Raw genomic sequence first — 6295 nt, 5'->3', positions numbered from 1 at the left:
CACGGTAGAGGCCCCCAACCAATCAATTGGTTAAGTATGTTGATGGAGCCACTAATGGGGATTGAAGAAAGAGGGAAGCTCCAAAAACTAGTGAATTATTAAATGAATTCACAGTTTCTGGCTTAGGTGGAGTAGAGTAACGATGCATAAACACTATATATTTTTCAACAAGGGGGAGGCTTCTATTTATAGGAAAAATTGAGCTCCTAACCAAACAAACTGATTCTAGAATTTTCTAAATCAGTTTGGTCAATATTTGACCATTTTTAGATCAGTTAGGCTAACTTTTTGGAACTAGACTTGAATGAGGAGAGAGGAGAGATGAAATATCTCAATTTTTATGAGTTTAAAACTCATTCAAGCATGTGAAATATGCACCTCCTTTAAAGAACTCCCCTTCCTTACATATGTGTCATAATGGAATCATTTTAATATTGCTCATAGTTTTTTTTTACTAATAAACCTTGTACATTTTCAACTCTTCATCTTATGTGAAATATGCACCTCCTTTAAAGAATTCCCTTTCCTTACATATGTCATATTTTTAATATTGCTCATAGTTTTTTACTAATAATCCTTGTACATTTTCAACTCTTCATCTTATGTGAAATATGCACCTCCTTTAAAGAATTCCCCTTCCTTACATATGTCATATTTTTAATATTGCTCATAGTTTTTTACTAATAAACCTTGTACATTTTCAACTCTTCACCTCATGTGAGCATTTACTCATTTTTGGGTATTTTCTTTTTACAAGTTGGATTTATCTCCTCCCTACACATGGATTGATGCTATTGGTCCATAGGAACCTTAATTGGACCATAGTCTAAAGATTTCTGAAAATCTAGACCCTTAGGTTAAGGTTCTTTATAGCTATTTTCAATTAATTCCAATTGCACATTGGAAAATTCTTTTTGAATTTCTGTTTCAGGGGAACTCATCTGAATTAGAAGAGATATTTTTCTATCCAAAAATATTCAAAATCTGAATATTCTCTCTCTAGAATATTTTTCTCTCTCTAGGCTAAAACAGATAGAAACAAGGTCTTTATATTTCTGAAGAGGGATTGATTACAGGGAAAGATACTAGACATCAAAAAGGGGGTGGGGGAGGAATCTTACATTCTACCCCACTTAAAAAAATGCGAGATGTCCTCATCTCGCAAACTGGGATAATTTCGCAAGATGCACGAATATGAGACTTAGAGAAAAATTTTAATCAAGATTAACCACCAAGATAAGTCTTAAAGAGAGCAAGATTCAAAATACGAACAAGATTTAAACTTTATTCATTCTCGGAACTTATACAGTAAAGATAGAGGAACTCTTTACACTTCCATAAGTCCGTCCATCATATGGTCACAAAAGCAGTCCTCACAAGCTGGACAAGTATAAGGTAACTCATCTATGGGAATGATTCTGTGGGTTATTGCTGCGCCTATCTCAGTGGTATGAGGTGTTCTAAGAAAAGGACCTCTGAGAGGCAAGCCAAAAACGGGGTAAAGGCATATCTTCTCATGAGGAAGAAAACACGCCAGTAAGAAGACCCGCTCAGAAAACCCAGGATGCCTTGATCTCATGACGCAGTAGTATCGGGGACCCAAACCCAAAGCTTCAATAACCATGGCTAAGCGGACATTGTTACGAAAATGTTGCTGACCCCAGGGTGTTACCCTAGTTATGTCTTGATAGGTCCGCCATTTGGTCTGCGCTACAGAAGTTCCTAGGTGAGGAAAAAGTGAGCGCTCATACTGTTCTATAAAATCCTTCTTCACAGACTCACTTGCGTCTTGAAGGTGAGGAATCATTATGGATAAAACTAGTTCTTGTTGCCAAGCCATGAAGGAGATTAAGAAAGAAAGGAGATCGATGGGAGTAAGATTACTGTGAACGACAAGTAAAAGTTACGACTTATATAAAGGAAGGAGCTAGCGTAACTTAGAAGCCAACGGTAACTTGCCACTAAAGTTTTACCGTCTTTCCATGATTTGGGTTTGGCACATTTTTCTATAGAAGGCATTCAGAACTTTGAGATGAGGAGATAAAAGAAGTTCGTAAGCTAAATCACCTACTTCCTTTGGTCCACAATATCTGGGAGATAACTTCTTATACTTCCCAAGAGATAAAGAACTTCTTTTGGGCCGTACTCGAGACCAAAACCTTGATATCCAAAACATCGATTCTCACTTCTGAACTCATTGTTCTGAATCCTTAAAACAGGTGGGACTCTTGAGAAGTATTCTAGGAAAAGGGTCTTCCTTTGTTAAACAGAACTTTCTTTTATTTTAGAGAGGGAATAATTATAAGATCAGAAAGGGAGATTCTTACTCCTGTATACCTCGAAGGCTGGGGAGAAATCTTACATAGTGTTAATCAAAAACCAAAAATCCACATATTTTGAGTATCACTTGGAAAAATTCACATAGGGCCAATTAATCATAAGTCACAACTTATAGCTTACAAGTTGCAAGTTACGACACGCATCTGTGCTTGCCAAAGCATTGTATAGATACATCTATTGCCAAGTTTTCTTCTATCTCTATCCTAGAGTACACTTGTGATGAGCTTGCCATCTCTTCTTCTGCTTCCTCTTCTTTAGTGACATCATATGGCCACCTAGGCATTTCCTCATTATATAATCATCAATCTCAAGCTTTCTTACAAGTTCATTGTTACAATATAAGTACACAAGCTTGTCACCTCTAGAGCTTAGAAGCTTGTTTATGCATGTAGAATGCACATACTTGTATGTGCTCCAATTTCTCTCTAAGCTATTGTTTAAGGCACATTGGGCTAGCACTTGATTAGCCAAGCAATGTAGCAGAGGAGCAAACCCACCATTAAGAAGCCACCATTTCCATGCAGGTTGCTCAGTCACTAGTTTCTGCACAAAGTTGTTGTTAAACTAACCTTCCTTTAATTTATACTTTGTGAGCTCTATCACAACCGTAGCCTACTCATCTGCATCACAAAACCACCTAGCAATAGCATCATAGAAGTCCTCTAGAATTCCTCATCAAGCTCATCCAAATCCATGGCCCAATATTTAGGATCTAGTAGAAAAACAGCACTATACAATGGACTATGTGTTGCTATCCATTGAGCGTACACAAAGATTTCTCACTTTGCTTTGTTGAAAGGAATTTTCCATGGCTTCACAAAATTTTCTTGAGGCTCCTCTAGCTTCTTGAGACTTTCTTGGATAGTCCATCAGGCCATGTACACTTTTCCAATGTTTGGAGCCCTAGAATCTAGTTGTTGTAAGGCAAAAATGACAAGCATCATGATATGATATGCATCTTCCACCTCATCCCAAAAAACCTTTCTTGCAATGTCATCTCTCAATGAAAAAATCTTTGCCTTAACGTATTCAGTTTGACTTGCTTCCCACTCAAAAAAAGGAGCAGAAACAAATGTCTCCATCACAATGTTTTTATTGTGTAGAAGTGATTTTTCCATGTAATAGTTTGTAGCAAACCTAGTTTTGCAAGGGAGACGAAGCACAGTTGACATCCTTTGATGATACAAATCTAAAAGCCTTTGTTGCTTGAGGATAAACTTCACAACTCTTCTTGCTTTGTCTGGTCTTGAACAATTCTATGTCGTTGCTTTTATACCAATCCTGTAACACTAAGTTTAGACTATGTGTGTTACAACCTGATGCATAGAGCCTTGGATATTGTTGCTCCAAGATTCTCCATACTGATCTACAATTTACCGCATTATCCATCACCACTTGAACCATGTTCTTTTCACCAATCTCATCAATAACATCACTAATAATTGAGGCTATATAAGAGCCACATTTTATTTCTCCAGCACTATCCACGGCCTTAATAAAGCACTCTCCATGAGGACAAATGACCATGATGTTTACCAAAAAATTTTGATGCAAGAATCATCCAACCCAATTAAGGGCTATTAATCCAAGCTTAGATATTATTTTTATTTACAAAAAAGACATAAATTAAAATTACCTCAGATATCTCTTCACACTTCTAAATGGTAAATGTCGGGTATAGTGAGAGGCCTTATACAGGGACCTCTAAATCTAGGGGTTCCCCCCTTTTTACAAATCCCAATGGGATTTTGTTGTATCCCAATGGCCTACCGGGCCCCCAAAAAATCCCACCGAGATAACCTTCTCCCCCCCCCCTCTCTCTCTCTCTCTCTCTCTCTCTCTCTCTCTCTCTCTCTAACCCCCCTCTCTCTACCCCCCTAAAAAGCCTTGGTCTTATGATTGTGACTTAGCAGATATTGGTCACTATGCTTAGAATGTGGAAACTAGTAAAGTTGGGTGATCACACCAGAAGTACTAGTGTTCTGAAATGTGAAGTGCTGGCTATTCTAGATATAAAGGTAAGTAGCAATGTGGACTTCTGTCCAAAGTACTATGTAGTACTTATTAGGTTTGCTAAATATTGTCAGACAGAGAGCATAAATGACAATATGACACGTGTGATAAGCCAAAGAAACAATTACTAGTACAATCTAGCAGAAATGAAGAGAAATATGTACATTCCAGACATGCAGATGACAGTCAACAAGGTAAAATGACAAAAATAGCCATAGTAGACTGTGAACAAGAATTGTAAAGACAAAAAGCTGAAAACCAAGACTCAGATCATGTATTCATGTCATAAACTGTGTACAATGTATATCAGAATACAAGAAATAAGCATGTTCTCTCAAAGCTCAAGAAGGCTTGATAGGCTATATGTGCTCTATGTGCTCAAAGAGTGTCAACTATCATCCCCCACAATGGCCAAGGCTTGGTACTTATATAGCTTTTAGATGTTCGGATATCATCCCACCAAGTGCAGCCCGCCATTCTGCTAGATTCTACCAGAACTCTGATGAGTCAAAATTGCAAAGTACCATCTTCATTCTTCCCCTTTTTCTTTTTTTGTTCTAGCCTTCCTCTGCTAGATGACTACCTTTGACCTGAAATTCAATGGGCTTTGTTGTTCTTTGGGAAGAATCTTCATCCCTAAGACTATAAGAACTGCCCTTACCCTAATGTTGGCAATGGGCAAAAGATCCATGGATCTAGCAGGATGACAAAAAAAACCGGGAAAAAAAAAATCAGTTCCGCTAGTATTGGGACAATGCACCGGATTCAAGTGAGGCTAGTGTGAAACTCCTTCATGTGCTAGCAAGTTTCACATCTCTCTCAATTAAATTGGCTTGGAAAAATTGATCAAATAAGTGGAAAAGTGAATGGATTAGTCATGCATGAGAAAGTGGAGTGTGGACCAATGAGATGAGAGCACCACTTGAGTCAAAATTTGGAAAGGAAACTCCCTCCCTCTCTCTTCCAAAAATGCGCATTTTTGAGATGGGTGTGTGTGTGTGGGCTGCACTTCAACTCCTCCCTCACCTATTTAATGAGCTTCCTTCACATGCTCATCATTCGCTAGCCTCACACACTCATTATTTACTCTACTATCTATCTAATCATAGAATTAATCATCATCATTAAGCATTCCTTAATTCAAGAGGGGAATTAAATCAAGCATCAAGTTGAAGAGGAGCAATCAAGCATCAAATTCAAGAAGGAAGGGCTGCTTTCAAGAGGAAGAAGAAGGAGAATCAAGCTCAACTCAAATCAACCGTCTACTTCAAAGCAGTAATCCAGATAGCTAATCTATGAATTTCTGTTTTAGGAAAAGATAAATCAAATCTTCCTAATACATAAAATAAGCACTTGTAATTCAATAATGATTCATGAAAATCAATGATAAAATTCTGATCCTAAAGCTTCATTAAATTAGTTTTAAATTCAATCATTTAATCATTGATTAATTTAGCTCCTAGTAATTAGCCTCAAAATTAGGCAATTTTTAGGCAATTTTAACACTAAATGATTCATTTATGTTAGAGGAATGGAGAACCATCATTTTCTTGTGATTTAGGCACTTAATTTTGGAAATTAAGGGGCTGAATTAACTCTACAATTTCTGACTAAGAGTTAATCAAATCGGACCCTTAATTAACCTCAAATTCAGGCAATTTTTAGGCAATTTTGGTACTAAATAATTCATTTATGTTAGAGGAATGGAGCATCATCATTTTTCTTGTGATTTAGGCACTTAAGGGGCTGAATTAACTCTACAATTTCTGATTAAGAGTTAATCAAATCAGACCCTTAATTAACCTCAAAATTAGGCAATTTTTAGGTAATTTTGACACTAAATGATTCATTTATGTTAGAAGAATGGAGTACCATCATTTTTCTTGTGATTTAGGCACTTAATTTTGGAAATTAAGGGGCTAAATTAACTCTACAATTTTTG

The 6295-nt window shown here is 36.9% G+C and overlaps 1 pseudogene; it reads right to left on the bottom strand.

The window, feature by feature from the left end:
- Positions 1-2538: 2538 nt before the first annotated feature.
- On the bottom strand, positions 2539-3422 carry LOC147625152 (uncharacterized; annotated as a pseudogene).
- Positions 3423-6295: the final 2873 nt, after the last annotated feature.

Source organism: Cibotium barometz, chromosome 24, assembly GCF_041138505.1.
Source record: "Cibotium barometz isolate CiBa-2024 chromosome 24, ASM4113850v1, whole genome shotgun sequence".
NCBI classification, from domain to species: Eukaryota; Viridiplantae; Streptophyta; class Polypodiopsida; order Cyatheales; family Cibotiaceae; genus Cibotium; species Cibotium barometz.
The sequence above is the reverse complement of the archived record's forward strand: the minus strand, read 5'-3'. Positions and strand labels throughout refer to the sequence as shown.